We start from the raw sequence: 22,444 nt of genomic DNA on the forward strand, positions 1-22,444 counted from the left end.
ATCAAGACTTTTCTCCATGTGGCATTTCTCCTATTCTAGCAGATTTTTTTTTAAAAAATGACTTATAATGGTTCAGCAATCAAAACTGCCAGAGTTTAATAGAAATTAGGAGGACTTTGGGAGGATTTGGATCACTTTTATCTATATAAAAGTAATGATAAGATACCCTCTTACTCATTTTGTCATAACAAAAAATCATTTGGATTATGTCAATTTTTAAATTGTTTCATTTTTCTGCTTTGAATACTTTCTACCTGGTACGTAGTATATACATTATAGTTGTGGATTGATTTTTTTAAGCCACTGCAAAACCTAAATATCTTTAAGAATCACTGAAGCTTTGTTATGTGTAATTTTTTATTTTGTATTAGCTCTTCTCTCTTTCATACTCCTTAAGACATCAAGAACAGCTTTTAAGGGAGAAGTAGAATAAAAGGGCAAACGGGATGAAGTTGGAAAAAGAAAAGGTAGAAGCAATCTTTTTTACCTTGGATTTGTTGGTGTATGCTTTTGCCTTTAATCTTTAAAAAAGCCCTCCCCATGATTTGTTTCCTCTTCCTCTACTCAGTATGACCACACTGAGCCATTTACCAATGCTCCTGAAACCAGTGATTAAAAAATTTGCAAAGTGAAGCATAAGTACTAATTAAATAGAATAGAATGAAAAATAGAAGAAAAAGTTTGATTTTGTACTCCTTTAAAAACAAATTCATGATATACATTAGACAATCTTTCTTAGGGTTGGTTTTGTCTTGGAAGTTCCCAATAATAAATCTTTTGCCATCTTTCTTTGTTCTAGTTCAATTCAGGATGTAAAAAACTCCACCAATATAGCTTCATATTCTATTGCTAATTATTAAGTTTATTGATAGTGTATACCACTGATGATAAACAAGTTGAAAGAATACGAGGATACATATTAATCTACTTTATTGGCATTTTTGTTGCCATGTTGGTTCTGTTCCTGAAAGAATAGAAATACTTATTTATGATAGGCCTAGGAAACCATCATTCCCTATAACTAGGGGGACTAACACTATTATAAATTCAGAATTTCAGAGTCTCAGATTCTTTACAAATGTGTCCATTTAGGATAAGAAGACCTCAGACACTTTTGACTATACTAATCATAAGTAAATTGATCTAATCTAACCATAAGTTTGTGTCAATTATACTTTTCATCAAGTATAAGTTCATATTAGGTGGTAGCAGTGGAAATCTTAGATAAATAAAAATGAGAAAGTTTTTAGGGAATGAGTTTCAAGAAGAGAAAATGAGAGAAATATGTTACAATTTAGAGAATATTAAATGGACACTTGAGTTATGATCATTATGATATTGAATTTTTGTAAATGACAAATTTATTTTATAGCACCTTAAAAAAATGAGTTCCTTAAAACACCTATTAATTTGGTAACTTCAAAATCAAGCCTTTATGATAAAGTATATTTGTAGAATGAAAAGAATGCCCACATAGTGTCAATGTGAGGGTCAAATAAAATAAAAGTTTTTTGTAAGCAAAATCTTGTGTTTCAAATTTTCTTCCTGCCTTCCCTCCTCCTCTAGACAGCAAATAATACAATATAGGTTAGACATGTACAATTCTTCTAAATGTATTTCCATATTTATTATGCTGCACAACAAAAAAGGCAAAAATTACATTCTGTGATCCACATTTGGTCTTCATACTCTTCTCTGGATGCAGATGGCTCTTTCCATCTATTGGAATTACCTTAAATCACCTCCTTGTTGAAAAGAGCCAAGTCTATCAGAGTTAATCATCACATAATCCTACTGTTGCTGATTGTTCTCTTGGTTCTCTGCACTTCAGTTAGCATCAGTTCAAGTAAGTCTCTCCAAGTGTTTCTGAAATCATCTTGCTGATCACTTCTTATAGAACAATAATATTCCATTATATTCATATGTCATAACTTATTCAGCCATTCCCCAACTGATGGGCATCCACTCAGCTTCCAGTTTCTTGCCATTATAAAAAGGGCTGCTACAAACATTTTTGCACATATGGGTCCTTTTCCCTTTTTTATGATTTCTTTGGGATACAGACCCAGTAGTGGCACTGCTGGATCAAAGGATATGCACAGTTTGATAGCTCTTTAGGCATAGTAGCAAATTGCTTTCCAGAATGATTAGATCAGTTCACAACTCCACCAACAATGCATTAGTGTCCCTGTTTTCTCACATCCTCTCTGACATTTATCATTATCTTTTCCTGTCATCTTAGCCAATCTGAGAATGTGAAAGAAGTACCTCAGATTTTTGTGTTTCTTAAATTTATATTTATTTAATCAATAGTGATTTAGAGCATTTTTTCATATGACTAGAAATGGCTTTAATTTCTTTGTCTGAAAATTGTTTATTCGTATCTTTTGACCACTTATGAATTGGGGAATGGCTTGTATTCTTATAAATTTGACTTAATTATATATTTTAGAAACTAGGCCTTTGTCAGAAACATTGGATGTAAAAATTTTGCTGCCCTGCTCAGTTTTCTGTTTCCCTCTTGGCTACATTGATTTTATTATCAATATAATGTTCTCTAGTTCTTTGTTGGTCATAAATTCCTTCTTTCTCCACAGATCTAAGAGGTAAATTATCCCTTGTTCTCTTAATTTGCTTATAGTATTACTATTTATGTCTAAATCATGAACCCATATCAATATTATCTTGGTATAGAGTATTAGGTATTGGCCAATGTCTAGTTTCTGCCATGTTATTTTCCACTTTAACCAGCAATTTTTGTCAGATAGTGAGTTCTATAATGGTTCTCTTAATAATTATATTTCTTTCTGTCAGTGATCAGTTTGATTACAATTTCAATTTTTTTCCTTAAGTTTGAGGGTATGAACAATTTTAAAACCTTTTTTTTTTAATTCTAAAGTTTTAAAAAAATGGTTGAAGTAATTTAAAACTCTAAAAGCAATTGAAGAGACTTCCCATAGCCTTTTCAGTTCTGGATTTCTCATCTTTTCCAGCATATTCTAATTTGGTAGTCATAAGATGATAAGTTTTAAAATTTTTTCTTTCTTTTTTTTCTAAGGGATTATGAAAAACTTTTCAAAAGTCCATTGGCAGCTTGTATTTTTTTGAAAATTATCTGTACATATCCATATATCTTGATCAGTTTTCAGTTGGAAAATGGTGATTTATCTTATATCAATTTCCTGGGGAGTTTGGATATACCTTATTTGAAGGTATTTAATGCAAAAACTCCTCTCGGTCACACTGTGCATGTCTCTTCTTTTGAATATAGCTGCATTATTTTCATTTTTGTAAACATTAAGATATGCTACATACTCAAGATTGTGTTCTTTTTCTTTTGTAATGTTTTCTAACATGCCTAATTGTGAATCCTTAATTTTTTTAAAGGCTTTTTGTTTCTTACCAAAGTTTTTAACTTTTTTTCCTTACATATATCTACATTCTGAAGACCATTACTTGTTTTCTACAAAATCTTTTTTTGTACTCGGCAATTTGATAGAGAATGAAAGTGCTTTTCCAAACTAAATTAACCTGTAATACTTGTATACATTTAAGCAGCAAGCTTATATAAACATCAAGATTGTGTTCTTTTTCTTTTGTAATGTTTTCTAACATGCTTAATTGTGAACCTTTAATTTTTTTAAAGGCTTTTTGTTTCTTACCAAAGTTTTTAACTTTTTTCCTTACATATATCTACATTCTGAAGACCATTACTTGTTTTCTACAAAATCTTTTTTTGTACTCGGCAATTTGATAGAGAATGAAAGTGCTTTTCCAAACTAAATTAACCTGTAATACTTGTATACATTTAAGCAGCAAGCTTATATAAACATTTCCAGACACACTCATTATGTGCACTTGCTGAAGCACACACATTCGACCATAAAGAGAATTTGTCAGCTCTGTAACTGTGAAACAGAACTTTACATATATCATATTTTTCCCTAGTCGTATTCTCCAAGGGACTATTTGAGTTTGGGCTTGGCACATCTTCTCATGTGAACATGGACAACTGTTTCCCCAACCATATTTGATTTTTACCTGAGGATTGAAACAATTCAAATAAAATTTTTCTACATGGAATGTGAAGTTTTTCTACTCTCTCTTTAATGTTTGTGGTTTCAGCTCCTATGCAAGATTTCTAGTATCAATTCTGGGTCAATTCACTTAAGAATTCACATCAATTCTAGAGGTGACCAAAAGGAGCATTTAGGGAAGGGATGTTGGAAGATTCTCAAATCAAAACAAATTGGAGTAGGGATATTCTGTGATTAAAAGTTCATTTCTCTAATTAATATTGAATAATATTCATTGAATACAGTTATTTTAAATGGAATTTCATTTACTATCTCTTGCTGCTTGACTTTGCAATAAATAGAAATGTTTTTGATTTATATGAGTTTATTTTATATTCTGCAACTTTACTAACTTTTCATTTATTTCAACTAATTAGTTGATTCTCTAGGATTCTCCAATTATATCATGATTACAGAGTCATAATTTTGTTTCCTCATTGCCTATTCTAATCCTTAAATTTCTTTTTTCCTTCTTTTACTTCTGTAACTAGCATTATGATTTGAAAAGGATGTATTTAATTTTTTTGCATTTGGTTGTGAGATTTTTATCCCCTAATTCATGGTCAGTTTTTTTTTTATAGGTGCTACATACCCTAAGAAACAGTTATATATTTTTTTCTTCCCCTTCAGTTTTCTCCACAGGTCTGTCGTATTTAAATTTACTAAAATTCCATTCATCTCCTTCACTTTTTTCTTGTTTTTTTTTTTTTTTTTTGTGGGGAGGGTTGGACTTTTGGATTTTTGGAGTTGAGGTCCTCCACTATTATAGTTTTACTATGTTTCCTCCTTTAATTCATTTAACTTTTCCTTTAAGAATTTGGATGCCATAATCTTTAGTGCATATGTAAATATATATATATATATATATATATATATATATATATATATATATAAACTATTGATATTACTTCATTATTATTTATGGTACCTTTTAGCAAAATAAAGTTTTCCTGCTTACCTCTTTTAATGAGCTCTCTTTTTGCTTTTGCTGAGATCATGATTTTTACTCCTGTTTGTTTGTTTGTTTTTAACATCATCTGAAGCATAATAAATTCTGCTCCTGGTAATTCTGCTTACCTTTACTTTGCGTATCTCTGCTTCATGTGTATTTCTCTTTTTTTCTTTTCTTTTTTTCTTTTTTTTTTTTTTTTTTTTTAGTGGGCAGTTAGAGTAAAGTCACTTGCCTAGGGTCATAGAACTGTTAAATGTTAAAAGTTTAAGGCCAGATTTGAACTCATATTCACTGGACTTCAGGGATGGGTCTCTATCCCCTCTGCCATCTTGCTGCCCTGACATGTATTTCTTGTAAATATGTTGGAAGTTTTTAATCCACTTTGTCATCTGCTTCCATTTTATGGGTTAGTTCATCACATTCATAGTTATGACTACTATGTATTTCCCTCTGTCCTACTTCTCTTCTGCCCTATTTATCCTTTCATCTGTCTCTTCTCAAAAGTGTTTTGTGTTTTAACACCACCTATCCCAATCTTCCTTCCTTTTTATTAGCATCCATCTTTTCTTATTTCTTCCTGCTGATCTCTCGGTTGTCCTGGATTGGAAAGTGGTTTCACCATGTCCTTTTGTTGGTGATGATTAATTTTGAGGCATTATTTTAATGTGGTTTGGAGGAGAATTTGGAAGAGCTCAGACAAATCTCAGCATTTTGGCTCTACTTTTCCCTTATCACCTACTGGCTTCTTGAATATAGATTGGCAAGTGGGTAAGGGATCCAGGCATGTCTCATTTGTATAATTTCTTTCTTACTATATAGACAGAATCTCAGCAAAAGACTATGGCTTAGATTTGGTAACTCTCCATTTAAATTCTTTCCTGGCACTTCTTATTAGCAGTTATCCCTGCCCTTTCTGGTGAGGCATTAAAGAATTAATTTTTTCACTCAGCTGCTTCAAGAAGTCTTTGAACTTGTTGATTACCAAGTATATAGCCTAACACCTGCAAATCTCTCCTTAACATGGAGTCTTACCCCTGGCAATAGATGATCTCTTCCATCATTCCTTGATCTTTGACCTGTAACTGAATAATAAGCATCAAAGTTGCTTGTCATTGGCACTTATTCCCTTACCTTGCATGACATCACAGTGTTCTTTATGGCTTGGTATCTTATATTACCATGTTTCACAGTCTTGGCCTCTTTTACTCCATGCATGTTAGAATGTTCCAATGGTAAGATCTCATTCCCAATGTCTACAACTCTCTCTATTTATCTCCCTATGCCAACCTGGATTGGAAAAATGATTCACTTTTATTTTGGGGGGAGGGCATTTTCCAATTAGGATTTAGTGTGATTGGTTTTCTAGTTCCATTTAGAGAACTTTTGGTAGGAGTGAGTTAGGGTGAGTTCCAATATCTTGGCTTCACACCTCTGGTGAACTTTCAGCAAGTTATATGAGAAGATACTCCATGTATCCCAATCCTCTCAGTAAGTAGCAATAATTGGTCAGGGCAATGTTTTGACTATCTACTTTTTATATTCGGAGAAACTTGTCTCCTAGAGAAATAAAGTTGGGACTTTGTAGAAGGTCAAGATTTGAATCAACAGAACTGAATTGTATTTTAATCCCTATAATAGGGACAACAAAGTCAAACCAATAATAATACGTAGTAACTGCAGGAAGTTCTGAAATAGACAACTTAATAGCAAGTTGTGGAAAATTAGACTCTTTGGCAATAGTTTAAGTTGAGAAGGCTCTACTGGGGATCATTATAGTTTGGATTTTCTATGAATATACAAAAATACTCAATTTTAGTAGGAAAATAATATGTAGTCAAATATGTTATTTAAATTACATTTACATAAAATGTAACATTACTTTTTATAAGTATAATTTGAATAAATTTCCTAGTTTGCAGCTGATTAAAAAGAAAACTCAACCATTTAGTTATAAAAGCCACTTAGGATTTTTATGAGAAGTTTTAAGATTTGTATAATTTTAACCTCTTATCATTTAAATTTCCTGTATATTTCTTCATAAAATTGTAATTTAGTAAGTCATGTACAGAACTGCCATTATGAAGAAGACATTTATTTCAAGTAGTCTTTGTAATTTAAAGCTATTGGGGGGGGGGGGGGAAGTAGACTCTAAATATAATTGACATTTTTGCTGGCAGATTTAAGATGAAGTGTTGTTTTTTAATTCTTAGAATAATTTAAAATGTTATTTTCCCACTTGATTCACAGAAATTCTGAAGTTGAAAGGGACTTCCATACCATCTATCCAAAGCCCTGTGTGATACATGAATTCACTTATTCAACATCTCTCTAAGTGTTATTCAACCTCTGAATACCTTAACTTATAAGAAATTCCTCTTCATTTTTTTTTTCTTTTGAGCAATACATTTTTGGAGTGATGTTTTTTATGTTGAGCTGAAATATGTCTTTCTGTAACTTCTCCCCATTGCTCATAGTTGTCTTCTTTACATCTGTAGCTAAGTAATCCTTCCATTTGATAATCCTTCAGGTACTTAAAGGCAACAATTTTCTCCATGAGCCTTCTAATCTTGAGATTATAAATATTCCCAGTTTCTTTCATGTTATTTCAGTTATCCTCAAATAGCATAGTTTTGCATTTACTCAACAGGGGGTTAACTAGAATAATAGTTCAGAAAATGTTTCTAAGATGGTAATTATTGGTATTAACAAAGCTTTCTACAATGTTTTTAACTATATCAATATGGATTTGAAAATTGTTCTTTTTTGAACATACTCATTTTTCAATTTCTTCCTAGATTTGAAATAAAAGAAATATCCATAATCTCAATATTTTCATACTACAGAGTATAATGGAATGCTGCTTTTTTTTCCCTGGAAACTCAGTAGTCTTTTTTAAAATTCAGCCTAAGGCTTTGGGAGTTTAGGGGAAGGGGAAGAGGTAGCAGCAGCATCTTATTGACTCATTCAGCTTGCACTCAAAATCCACTGTGTTTTTCAAGTAAACTAGAATTGTAAGATCAAGAATTGGAAGGAATGTTAAAAATCATCTGGTTCATTGACTTAATTGAACAGATGAGGAAACCTAGCTTCAAAAGATTGCACAACTAAGCCAAAGTTAGGTAATATAATAAGTAGTAGAAATAAGATTTAAAGTTCTGGGATTCCAAATCCATATGTTGCCATTTCTGATCTTTTTTCTCCTATCATTTATTTGTGAAGGTGAATTCTGAAATACAAAAACAAGATTTCTGTTTATATTTAGTTAAATTTAACAAACATACTAAATATCTGTTGTATAAGGCACCATCTCACATTATAAATAGAATAGATAGAATGTGGTTTCAAGTACTACTTAGGCTCTAACATGGGGAATAGACAAGAACATAACTATGGATGAATGGGGCTGGCAATAGTAATCATAGTAGAAAGAGGACTGGATTTGAAATCAGAAAACCTGCATTCCTATTGTAACTTATTATAGTTAGCCTACACATTCAATCTGTTTGGGGTTCCTGATAATGTTATTTCATATATTGGGCTATCCCTCCAAGATTTCTGTCATGTATATTTGATAAACATGCCATCAGTGTCTTCAAGTTGCTGATCAAAATGTCAAACAGATGGAGCTAAGGATAGAGTGCTGTGCCAAACCACTATAGACCTCTCTTCCCAAATTATTTTGTATGCATTTATTCTTATTTTCCTTCATAGAATATAAACTACTTAAAAGAATGAACTTTTTTTTGTCTTTTTGGTATTTAGAATCTAGCATATACATAGTACATAGTAGATGCTTAATAAGTATTTTTGAGATAAATTGATACTGATCTGTTAATTAAAACTCTGAACTGGTTGTTCATTTTAGTTCTCAGTTCACTTACCGTGGTGCTCTCCCAGTCTCTATTTATCTTTTCCATAAGGATATTAAAAAAGATTGGATCAAATCCTTTGTTAAAATCCAGATTTAAACAGTGTTTATTGCATTTCTTGAATTTCCTGTCTAGTAAACTTTTCAGAAAAGGAAATGTTAGTGTCATGACTTATTGTTATTGGGTTTGATTGCAAATTGTTCACTGGTTGTAACTGCTCCCATTTATAAATGTTCATAATTCATGCATTTAATAACCATTCTAGAATTTTGCAATCCATTTTCTTTTCCTTTTTGAAAACCAGGCTATTTTCTTATTTCTGTTCCTGAGGTTATTTATTCTTTTATTCTCCAGAATTCCTCAGGAACCACTGACATCAACAGTTACCTGAAAGTTCTTTCATTAAATACCCTGGGATGGAATGTAGAAGAACCTTGAATTTACTTATGGCAACCACTATTCTCCTATTGTCTCTTCACTAATCTAAGATGTCAGTTTCCTCTTTACCAATTTGTATGTGAAGATCATTCTCCTTAAAAAAAGAAAAAAAGAAAAAGAAAGAAAGAAACAGAAAGCACAGAGGTGTTGAGGAGTTCTTTCTCTTAATACCACTTTTATACCTCATGAATCTGTTACCAAAGGGCAGTTTTGACATAATGGCAAAGATTTGACATAGGACTTAGATTTGAAGCCTAATTGACAATAACTCTATGAAACCTCAGTTTCCTCATTTGTAAAAAATATATATTTGTCCAGCCTACCCCATAGGACTGTTGTGAGAATCAAATGAGATTTTATGTAAAATGCGTTAGAAACCATAAAGTGTTACATAAATAGCGACCAAAATGATTCCTTCTCTGTTCCTCTTTTGATAGTATTTCATAAACCAGGAAAACAAATGAAGGATGAAACAGACCTGAAGGAAGTTAGCCAAAGAGTAATTTGAGTAATAGTGTAGGTGAATGTTGCACCACAACTTCTTAAACTGAAGAACTGACCATTCATCCTCAATCTCCATCATCTAGTACAGTTGGACATTTTATTCAAGGAATAAATATTTCCTTTCTTTCTTGAAACTCTTACCATTTTCCTTTTTCTAGTTTTCAAAACCTTTCTTTCTGACCCGTTTGTAGTTCCCTTCATTCTTCTTCCTTGTAACTATGATGTTCTCCAAGATTTTTTTCCTTTATAATCTTCAAATGCTTAGGTTATTCATTCTTTTGCTTTCAGCTATCACTTCTATTATAAGGAATTTCATTTTAACTCTAATCATGACCTCTAGTATACATTTTGCTCAGAATTTATAACTGCAAATGAAAACATCCCCTTTTAGATATCCTGCCATTATCTCAAGTTTACCTAATATCTCCAAAACAAAAAAAAATGTTTGTTTTACTTTAACATTCACATTTCCTCTAATTTAGTAGAATAATTTTTTTCCTTTGGCTAGGAATTTTGTCATGATCTTTGATGGCTTTATTCCTTTCCATCCCTTAAGTCAGGAAGTTACCAAATCCTGTCTTTATTTTCTGGATAAATGTTCTTTTCATGGCTACCATCTAATTCACATCCTTGCTACTTCATATTTGAATCATTAGGATCTCCCTTTAATTTTTCTTCTTGTCAATATTGATTCTTCAATATATCTTATATATTATTATCAGGCTTATTTTTTAAAATTATACTTTCATTTTGTCATCTGCACAGCACCTATAATGGTTACCTTTTGAAGATTGGATCAGGTTAAACTCCTCTGGCTGACTTCTTAGGTTGTCCATAATAATCAAGTCCTATCCTAGTAGCCAATTGTATTTTTTCTATTACTCCCCAATACATCTTTCTCTATACTCAGACTTATTTCTTCACTGTTCCCAGTAATACATCATGCCCATTTCTTCCTTGTCTTTCTTTTTGATATTTTCCTCATATGAGATATCTTCTCCCTGACCTCTGCAGTGTTATCTGTCCTTTGTCTTCAAATTCAGTACTTTTGTTGCTATACAATTTTATTTGAAAACTGAAGCTTTGAAATGTCCCAACTGATGTCCAGTTATTCTGGGAAAGCTTCTAAATGTTATGTTGGAACATACATTGATTTCTCCCTTCTTTGAACTCCTGTTGCATTTATATTTCATACATCATAGTTGATCACTTTAATAATTCTTTCATTGTTTCTCCTTTTCCCCTCAATTACATGAAAAACTTTTCTGAAACAACTACTTTTCTTCTGATTCAGGGAGTATAGTACTGGGAAGATCCTCTTTTTTGATCAAGACTGATGGAACTTCCAGGAATAAAACTCCCTCGAATAAAACTCCCTCTTCTAATGCTAATGAGTTAATTTATCTTTGCTTGTAGTGTTGCAGCAGAAGTTCTTAACCTGAACTTTTTTTTTTTTTGACAGGTTTCTCTTGTAATCCTATCCATATTTTTAAAAATACATGTAAAGACCTTATTCTGAGAAAGGGTCCTTTAAAGCATCACTAGACCAAAAAGTTAAGAACCTTTGTCTTAGAGAACTGCTTGGGAATACTGAGAGGTCAAGTTGCTTGTTCATGTCACATAGCTAGTATGTCAGAGTTAAAACTTGAACTTGTTCTCCACTATATCATGTTGCCTCTTAATAAGCTGGTTGATTTTGATGACACTTTGGACAAAAATATCCCTGGAAATCTATTCATTAAAGCAAATTTATAACTAGTTGAATGAGGTGACTAGATGAAAGAGGACAACACTGAAAACACTTGAAGTTCATATCCCATGTAAGGAAACTGAATCAACAGAATCCTTATGTAAGAAAGCTGTGTTATTACTTTTTATATCTTTAAACAGTTTTAAATTTTTCATTGCTAATTTTAAAAGGTGGAGAGATAAGTTTCTTTACTAGATATCCAGGGGATGATAATGTTCCTAGCATGGGTGATATACTACATAAAAGATTCAAAGTGTAACTAGTTTTAAGTAATTTTTCAAATATGTTATTAAACTTGTGAAACAGGAAGCATTATCAAATTTTCAATGGAAACTCTTGTTATGTATTTTTATAAACATGACAACCTCAGTTTTACTTTCATCTTGTTAGTCCTTGAAATAGTTCTTAAGATGTTTAGATATTTAGGTTTTACTTTGTTAAGGTAATAATGTCAGGAATATAATTTGAGATGCTTAATCTTTCAGTCCTCTTGACAACTCTATAATATTATATGTTTTAAGAAATGATGCTGACCTGGATTGAAAGAATGGCATTTCTCAAAGTTCCTTATGCCAGTAAAAACACATGTCAAGTCATTATCCTTCAAACTAAATGATTTGAAGTCAACTGATTCTGTTTAGATTTTGGAAGTCATAAGCAATTACCTAGATGTTTCACTTAGGTATACATATGTAAAATTTTGTCTCTGGGAGCATGCATAGTAATAACCTCATTCATTCTATAACTTTTGTCTAAGTAGCTTTTCATTTTAAGATATTGCATAGTTCAATTGGCTCATCACTTTCTGCAATTCTTACTTTTTCTATTTTATATAGAGTAAATTCAACTGGTGGTCCCAGTACCACTAGTGGCAAAAATCATTGCTCTTGATATAGCAACTTCTGGAGATAAATATATAAATAAAACTTGACATTTATTTTTTACATCAATCCATTTGTATCTTTCCTTTGATGTGATTCTGTTACTCTTGTTTTAGCGAATAGATAGAAAAATCATAATATAGACACTTTGTAATTTACTAACTCTGAAGTTGGTGTTTTCCTTGCCAACTATAAATAACCAAAGCATTTGTAAATTATTAAATATAAAGAAAATTATTTATTTTAATCCATACTGCTATACTTACTTATTTGTAATCTGCATATATTTCATTTTTTGAAAATTATAACTGAACTTTTATATGATTATATTGAACCATTTTAGTACAGCAAACTATTCTTCCCTACTCAGAATTCTTGCATCTTTTGATTTGAATGATTTAGCTGATTGATGTCTCATGTTTTCTGGTATAGGTTGCGCAACAGTGATGACACAAGACTGACTACATTCATCACAGTAAGTTCACAATATAATGAACATTTTAAAGCTGTTCTATTTTTTTCTTGAGATATATAATTCATTGATTGGGTTTTTCTAATTGATTAAACTGGTTAGTCAGTTCATTGCAAAATCAAATATTGAATTTTTCAATGATTAAATTATCCCTATAGCATCAATTGTAATTATTTAAATATTTTAAACTTTTTTAGGTCAGATACTCTTGATTTTTATTAATGCATCTTCAGAACCTCAATAAAAAATTGTTTGCATAAGATATTGCTGAGAATTGAAGTAAAAAAAAACTTTTAAAAAGATTGAAGGATTATAGATTTAGATCTGTGAAAGGTACTTTGAAGAATTATATTTTAATTTTGGGGTCAAATATTTTCGAGTATAATGAATTTAAATAATTTTCAAGTAAATTATACATTTTTTTTACTTAAAATTATTTAATTTACAAAATAAACAGATCTAATTGCTGATCATAATTAGAAAATTTTAAAGTTCCTAAATTTTTGTCTGTCCTTTTTTGGAGGGTAAATTAATTTAGCTGCCCTACAAATCTTCATCTATGATTACTGGTTTATAACATTAAACATAATAGTTAACAAAATATCTAAATTCAGTCATCAAATAATTGTTAAGAACTTAATTTGGGAGGCAGCTAGGTGGTACAGTGGATAGAGTAGCAGTCCTGAAGTCAGAAGGACCTGAGTTCAAATCTGGCTTCAAACACTTAAAGCTTTCTAGCTGTGTGAGCCTGAGCAAGTCAGTTAACTCCAATTGCCTCAGTAAAACAAAACAAAACAAAAGAAATTTGTATTAAGCAGTGAACCATACTTTTAAAAAAGGATAAAACAAAAATGAAGTAAAAAAATAAGTCAAAGAGAAGTATTCATTCAAAGTTTTATATTTTTAATGGTCTAACAGTTATTTTAAATAGCAACAAGCATTTTTTGTTATCTGTGATATTTAAGACACTTTGATAGATTTGAACTACTTGGAATAAAAGTTGTTTTTAGTTAGTGAAAAGTTTGAATTACGAATGTATTCCAGAAGCAATAAAATTTGGTTACTTTTAAGTATATTCAGTAGCTCAAACAAGGCCAAGCCAACAAAGTATTGCTTACTGGAGATTTTTACATTTGTTTCTTTAATGAATTTATTTAAATGATTTCTAATTAGAATATATTATTAGTTATGTTAATGGTCCTTACAAAGTATTTGGATATACTTGGAGAAATGTTTCTTAATTATGTTGCCTCTCTTTCCTTTGATGTTGCTAACACTTAAATTTTACTGTCCATAAAGAAAGGATTTGTTTAGAAGAGATAAACTTTGCTAGCCTCAATTATTTCACATTCAAATGAAATTGTAATTATAATAATGAGGTTTTATTGTATTTTTGAAATATTGTTTTAAAATTATAAGGTCATCAAAAATAGATTCAGACTTTCTTAATTATGAAACTCTATACCTTGGCTTGTAGTTTTCCAGTTTAGATATAACAGAATTTCATACTATGATACTATGATGTTTTTCTATAAATTTTGGAGGAAAGCCCACCTTATCATTGGTCAGGGAAGCAAGATTGAATAAATAGTAAAATAAATATCCTATGTAGATAAATTTTATATTTATTTCCAACTTCTAACTTGATTACTAATTTTGTTCAGTCCATGCTAGCAAAGATTTAAAAGGATTATAATCCTATTTTAAACCTCTGTATCAAAACCATTTTAGACTATGTTTCCATTATATAAAGAGGGACAGAAAAATTCTATACATTTTTGGTCCAAAGAAATTTTTTATCTACATGGTTGTAACACTCTGATTTTATAGTTTTTACATTAGAGATTCAAAATTTCCTTTATTATGATGTCCAAATACTTTGCAATAGAATTCAAAGGTGTTTAGCAGCAGCGACCTTCATGCTAATATCCCAGAGGTGCCTGATAATCAGAAAAGTTAAAATTAGTCTTAGAAGCAGAAAAATTGCTAAAACAATCAGTTTCAAATGCTGACCATAACAAATCATTTTAAGGTTAGATTTTAAAATTCTAACAGTTGGATGCCTTTTTTTTTTATAACAACAAAATAGGAAATATAAACCAGACCTGGATGCTAAGTTTTATAGCTTCATACAGCTAATTAGGAGTGGCCAAAAAAAAAAAAAAAAAAAAAAAAAAACCAACAACAACAACCTTAACATCTTTCTCTAATAACCAAGTTCAGAGAGAGCAAACAAAAGTAATTCTGTTATTGAGGAAAGAATAAGTGATTTTTAAGTCAAAAGGAATAATTTTTATAATGAATGCTATTTAACAGACATTAAATTAGAATTAGGTTGCAAAATTTACTAGTTGTCAAGAAGAAACAATGGCCTAAGTACAAATGAGGTGCTACTAGTCTTCTTAGCAGTCAGAGCTTTTGTAATTTATGAACAAAGTCTTTGTAAGGGAAAATTATTTTCATTCCATTTTTACGGTAATTTTATAACCATAGTCATTTTACCAAAACAAATGGTAAATCTATTTCTAATCCATTTTCAGTGAATGGAAGTCTTTAAGTTAGTTTTATAGAAGAAAAATTTCCCTTCTCTTGTAGGAATGAAATATTTTTCTCTTATTCTAGGCTACTCATTTGATCTTTCAAGAATTAAGTATACCTTCCCTGACTCAGAACTTTTGATTTCTGTTGCCACTTTTTTTTTGCATGTTATAGGATTTGATCCATTGATTGAATTTTAGACTAAATGACTGAAGTTTCTATGATCTTTAAAAAAATAAAAGAATGTCCAGAATCTCAGATCTGCAAAAGACATTTCATAGGTCAGATAAAGCAGAAGTGTCAAACACATAGATTGCCTGAGTATAATCTGAGTCAAATTAAAATTTGACTTGGAAATATATAACAAAATAAATAAAAATGTAATAAAAACATAGATGACACTATTTTAAAGTTAAATCAATATGTGTCTTAAATAGATCTTTACATATGGATTAGGAGCCTCTCTTTCTGTTTGAATTTGACATCATTGCTTACAGATCAATTCCAAAATAACTAAGAATATCCAACTAATGGTTCTTCAGACTTTGCTTGACAATCTATTGCTAAGGCAGCCCATTCCATTTTGGGATGGCTTTGATTACTAAGAATTTTCCCTTTATGTTGTCTAAAACTGCAGTTTCTATCTAGTGTTTCTAGTTTGCTTCCTAATATTAAGCAAAATTTAATGTGTTCCATATAATGGTCCTTCAAATACTTCTAATTATTATTCTATTGAGTCTTTTCTTCTCCATACTAAATTATTTTCATTTCCTTCATTTTCTTTCTTTCTTTCTTTCTTTCTTTCTTTCTTTCTTTCTTTCTTTCTTTCTTTCTTTCTTTCTTTCTTTCTTTCTTTCTTTCTTTTTCTTTTTCTTTTTTTTTTTTTTCTGAAGCAATTGGGATTAAGTGATTTGCCCAGGGTCACACAGCTTAAGTGTCTGAGGGCAGATTTGAACTCAGGTCCTTCTGACTTCAGGGCTGGTGCTCTATCCACTGTGCCACCTAGCTGCCCCAAATTTATTTTATATTACTTAAAATGGCTTGTCCAGAATGAGCTCAGTATTCCTGAGATCATTAGACTAAGGTAGAGTATGGCAGCATGATATAATAATATACCTTATCCTAGCCTAGGATAATATTGTTAGCCTTTTTTTGTCCCTCATGTTTTCATTCATTTTAAATACAGAGCTCATTAAGAATGAGCTTGTGTTTTCTGAATGTTCTCTTCAGTTTTTATTTGTGAAATTGATTTTTGACTGAAGTGTAGAATTTAACATTTTCCCACTGAATTTTATCTTTTTAATCCAGCCCATCCTTTTAGATTTCGAAGGCCTCTTGGGAGCCTGTTATTACAAGACCATCTCAATTTTATGTCATTTAAAAATTTGACAAGCATGCCTTCACTTTTCATCCAAGTCATTGGTAAAAATGTTGAATAGCACCTGGTCAAGGATACATCCTTGTGAGATTCCATTTGAGAAGTTTTATCCAAGTTGAAATCAATCTAATAATGACGATTCTTTTGAATCCAACCACTTTCAACAGTTTTGAATCTACCTAGTTTTATCTTCTAGTGCAGGACTTCTTAAACTTTGTCCATTCATGAATCCTTTTCACCTGAGAAATTTTTACTAGTTTCTGGATACGTAGATATATAAAATAGGTATATAAATCAAACACTTGCTGATAATGTCATAATTTTGTGACCCTCCACATTACACAAGCCCTTACGGGGTTGCAACCCATAGTTTAAGAAGCTTTGTTCCAGTGAATTCCTCTCCATGAAGTTAGCATGAGACAATATTCTGAGATAATCTGTAGCATTCCCCTGAACTATTCATTTAGTTACTGTGTCATTAAAAGAAATGAGGTTATTCTAGTATGACCGACAGGATAAATCAGAATTAGTCAATAGAACATAAAAGGAGATTGGAAAAAGCTTCTTGAAGAAGGTATTTTTTTTTGGGGGGGGGCAGTGGTATAGAAGAGTAGACTTGAAGTCAAGAGATGGAAAGAGAGAATTCTAGCACAAGGAACAGTCAGTGAAAATGCATGGAGTCAGGAAGCAGTCAATAATACAGTATTTCCCCTAGGTATTATATAAGCTGCTCACCAAAAGTTACTTTGTTTTTAAAAGTTACTTTAAAACTCAAGTTATTGCTTATAAGAAGTTATTGCATGTTACATACTTATATACCTACATAATTGAAACATATTTGTCAGCTTCTAAAGAAGTTAAGCCTTGATGATTCAAATAAATTCTAAGTTTTTAGTATGTAACGTATTCATTCTAGTAATTAAACAAAATTGATCCCAAAATATTTACTCACAAACACACTCTTCCCTGCTCTTTTGGCCCAATCTTTTAACTGCTTTTCTGGTGCCACAGCCAATCTCCCAATTAGCACTTATTAATCTTGGACTGGAACACAGATTCCTTTTAATTTAGGAAATATCCATTACCTAAAAGAGTACTCTTATTTGAGAATTTTACCCTTCTCTAGGTCAGCAATTTTTACTTTATTAGTCCTCTTAAGATACTTCTTTATCAATCCATAATGCTAATGAGTATTATACAAATAAATACAACTCTAGGATTTACAATTTATCTTCCCATTAACTGTTCAGTTTTAAAATGCTTTGATTTCTTTACATTTTCACAGCAGGAATAGGCAACAGATCATTTCCCTTTTCTGAGGCCCTCTTCCTGCCATAAATAGCTTTTGGAATATTTTTTCCTTTATAATAAATACTCTGGATTATTACTGCATAGATACTTTCAACTGATTAAAATTTTCCTAATCTTAGGAACAGGTATTTAACTTTTATTGTGATTTTTGTTTTGAATGCTAAAATGATTTATTTTACATTTTTGCAAGAAGGGGGGCCTAGATTAGTAGACACACTTTTGTAACTTCAAAGGCACTATTTTAGGGACAGTAAAGTAGCACTTTTTATGCACAGTTGATTTTTGTTATGTTACAATGTTGAATAAATACTAATAAGATACAAATTAATTTTTTATATGCTCATATTTTCCTGTAAATGCTGAAATCTTGGAAAATTGGAAAGTGAGGTCTGACTATCTATTCAACATCAATACTGAGGTTTCCTTTAGTGTGCTTACTCATCTTCAACACGTCTTTGCTTCATCTATATTTCTCTAACTTAAATATTAAATAGATGGGGTGTTTAAGTTTCCAATTAATTTTTTTCCCCAAACAGTCAATATTGGCTTTTTTTTGTTTGTTTGTTTTAGAGCAGGAACTATCTCATTCTGCTAAGTTTCCCAAACATCGCAAAATAAAAGTCTGAGAGTTGTCAGATATATTGTTCAGCATATCTGTATTCTTTTAGAAGCTTTGTGTAGCTTCCTACCTTCATATTGCTCTTGATATTTTGAACCAGTCTACCACAGTTTTTAGCTCCTCAATGAAGTTTTCCATAATACATGATATATTTACCTTTAGTCTCTGGATATTTCTCACAGAGACTTAATGCCCCCAGGATAGACCTTGAAAAGGAATTATTTTTTGTTTTGTTTTGTTTTAACTATTGGATCTTATGTAATATCTCTCTCCAATCTTCAGTGGATTCTTTCCCTCAGATCTAAATTATTATATTTACCAAGAACCTCTTTAAGTTTTTAGTTATAATTTTGTTCTCTTGTGTTTAAAGGTTCTTTTTTTATTAAGCCAACTGAAATGTATGTCCACAGCTTACATTACTTCATTCCAAAATTATTTTGTTTTTAGATCCAAGATTTTTAATTCTACATGATCCTGAGTTTATATGCGTATTTAAGTGTTAGTGGTTAAAATGGTCCTACCTTGTTATTGTGGAGTTTGAGGTGAGACTGATATAATCGTGAATTCTTACTGTGTAATTATAGTAACAACATATAGTTTTTGTGATCCACCCAAGCGCAAGTTCAATAACTTGTGACTAACCTTGTGGTATAAAGTGATTAGCTTTAACTGAAGACTAAGAATAGGTGCCCAGTCTCCACTGGCCTATGGGGGAAGGTTAGTTTTTGTCACTTCAGATAAACCAGTAACATAGTTAGATTTTGATACATGTGGAAATCGAGGTTTATCATACCTAGAAGACAAATTAGAAGGAAATAGCCATGGAGTAAGATAAGAAAGTCAAGTCAGGGAATGCTCAGCTTCCCTATGCAAGTTTCATAGCCTGCATGGTATGAGACCAATGACTAAACTATCCAGAAGTTGTTTCAGGGTAGAATCTGTGTGGTAGAACGAACAGACAAGTGAGGTTTGAGGTAAATAGTTTTCACCAAAGACTGACCATGCATATATACAACATCATATGAGGTAGACATAAAGTCCTAAAACATGGAGCAGCTATCTTTGGAGTCCAGATAGAAGAAAGAAAATTCTTACTGGGTTTTTTTTTTTTTTTTTTTTTTAAGAGAAACATGTTGGTGGAGAGAGAACAGACTCAAGATTAGGAACTTAAGTAAACCAGTCAAAATATCAAGATGAAGAGGAAGGACCAGGATTAATATCTTAGTAAATTGAACAGTTAAAACTTTTTAATTTGCAACTATACTCTAGCCTCATTCTCTTCTTTTCACCTTTCCTCCCTGCATTATCCTATTTTATTTTATACTACATAAAATACTTTTATATCCCTAAGAAAGGAATGCACTACTACTTCAGGGAACATATAAGGAAAGGGGTGAAACAAAACCCTACAGTCTTGTATCTGGAAGTTAAAAGAAGTGGTTTCAGAGAAAATAGAAAAATAAAGCATTCATTTATTGACCATGTACTCTTTTTCTTCTTGAAATATGATGGAAGCATCAGGAATGCAGGAATGATTTAGAAATCAGAAAATGATGTGACAGAGAATAGACCTGTGATTTCATTGTTTTGTCAATCTCCTCAGTGAGTAAAATTCATCAACCTATGCAGTTGGGCAACTTCTTTCCAATTTAGAGAATTGTTTTAGACAATTAGTTTTTGAGAATTGTCTAGAATCATCAAGGAGTTAAGTGACTAAGATGGGTCATTTAACTAGTATATATTAAAATTGTGACTCAAACCCAGGTCCTCCTGCCTTTGTGTCTGGTTATCCACCAGCCATGCCATCTTTGCTACTGTGGTAACTTATGTTAACCAAAAAAAAATGATGATGATGGTGAACTTAATAGGTGTAGAAAAAGCCCTTGTTAATGTACAGCACTAATAGAAGGTGAAATGACTTTTAAATAGAATAAATAAGCTGTCTCTTAATATGAGAAAAAAAGAATTTATTTAAAGCCAAGATTTAGAAATACTAAAAATCTTTTTAATAAGATCAGAGATAAAGCAAAGATATTCCTTTTTACCACCATTATGTAAAGTTCTAGTTTTAGTTATAATCAAGAAAAATAGATTGAAGTTAAATAATTCAGAATAAGTTACTTTTTTTAATGTGATGTGATGGTTTACAAAAAGTAACCTGTTGGAGAGACTAGAGAGCTATCCTCTGAGTCAAGAATACCTTCATTTAAATCCTGATTAATATATTTTTACAGTATGATTAGCGAAAGCCATATTCCCTTTGCCTTGTGAGCCATAGCAAGAGACAGGGACAGCTCAAAGCCTCAGTGTTCAAGCAGTCTGATAACAAGAGATTGATGTGAATGAAATTTATTTGGTTTAGACTTGTTTTGGTTATAACAATGGATAGACAACCTCCTGATTGGGAATTTTGCTAAGGAAAGAAAACAAGAGACAGACTGAAGCCAGAACGTATAAGGAGCACCAAGAAAGTGAAACAAAAGCTAAAGATTGAAGCAAAGGACAGGACATAGGAATAACTGTCACAAGCAGAATGGCAGGAATAGCATTCAGCATATAAAGTGAACAGGACCAAACAGGGTCTACCAAATGTATATACATGTACTTAAAGGAAAAAAAGACTACTACTGGCACAAAGTTCCAATCTAAGAATGAAGACAAGAAATATAAGTAAAAGAAGAAAACATGAAATACAGTAAAGAAATATTGTGAATGAAGAGAGGTCCAAGAGATAAATCTAAAGAAAGAAATCCCATAAGGAATAGAAAGGGAGTATCTGTGAAAAACAAAATAGTTGGACATTAAAAAGTATATATAATTGGAAGAAGTGGAGCAAGGGATAAGAGGTGAAATTGTAAGTGAAATAAGAGCTCTGGAGGAAAAAAAATTTAAAAGGATAAGTAATTTAGAGGAAAAAGGTAGAAAAATACTTATAAAATAGAGGATTTAGAATTCACTGACTCCATAAGAAAACAAGAAATATTAGAATAACGGCTACTTGTTGTCAAAAATAACAAGGAAAACTGATTAAGGAGTAATAGATTAAAAATCATGAGACTTTTCAAAACCATAGCTAAACTAGAAATCTAAGAGACATATTTCAAAAAATGATTTAAAAAAAAAAACACTACCTAGATATTAGAACCTGGGGGCAAAGTAAAAATAGAATCTGCTAATCATCTGAGACAAATTCCAAACTGAAAATTCAAAGAAATATCATTGCCCAAACCTAGATCCATCATGTCAAAGAAAAAAATACTTCAGGTAGCTAGAAAGATTGCAAGTACTAAAGAACTACAAGGAAGGATTGTATGAGAGACTTTGCTGAAATTTACAGTAAAGAAGGGAAAATCCTGAAATCCATGGGTTTGTCGCCAAGAATGACTTCCTCTGCAAAACTGAAATCTAATCCTAAATGAGAAAATATGGTCCTTTTGTAGAAAAATGTTTTCAAACAATCTTGATGGAAGGGTAGAAAGTTTGTAATGTAAACATTGGAGTCAAATGTTGGCTTATGCCAGGAGTATTATGAAGTTTGGAGAGAAAGAATGTAAAGCTTTTTGCAAATTTAAAGTGCTACATAAATGCCAGTTATTATTAGTCTACAGTCAATAGGCTTCCATTTTGATGATTTCATTACCTCAATCTTTTATTGC

General features: G+C 31.2%; 1 protein-coding gene across 2 annotated transcripts in view; it reads left to right on the plus strand.

Annotated features, from left to right (window-relative positions):
- BAZ2B (bromodomain adjacent to zinc finger domain 2B) overlaps nt 1–22,444 on the plus strand; it is a 330,327-nt gene that overhangs the window by 68,433 nt on the left and 239,450 nt on the right. For both annotated transcript variants that reach the window (XM_051986301.1, XM_051986305.1), the window contains exon 2: nt 12,903–12,945. The gene's annotated coding sequence lies outside the window, so the exon portion shown is untranslated. The remainder of the gene's footprint in view (nt 1–12,902; nt 12,946–22,444) is intronic.

The sequence above is a fragment of the Antechinus flavipes genome, chromosome 3 (genome assembly GCF_016432865.1).
Source record: "Antechinus flavipes isolate AdamAnt ecotype Samford, QLD, Australia chromosome 3, AdamAnt_v2, whole genome shotgun sequence".
Classification (NCBI taxonomy): Eukaryota; Metazoa; Chordata; class Mammalia; order Dasyuromorphia; family Dasyuridae; genus Antechinus; species Antechinus flavipes.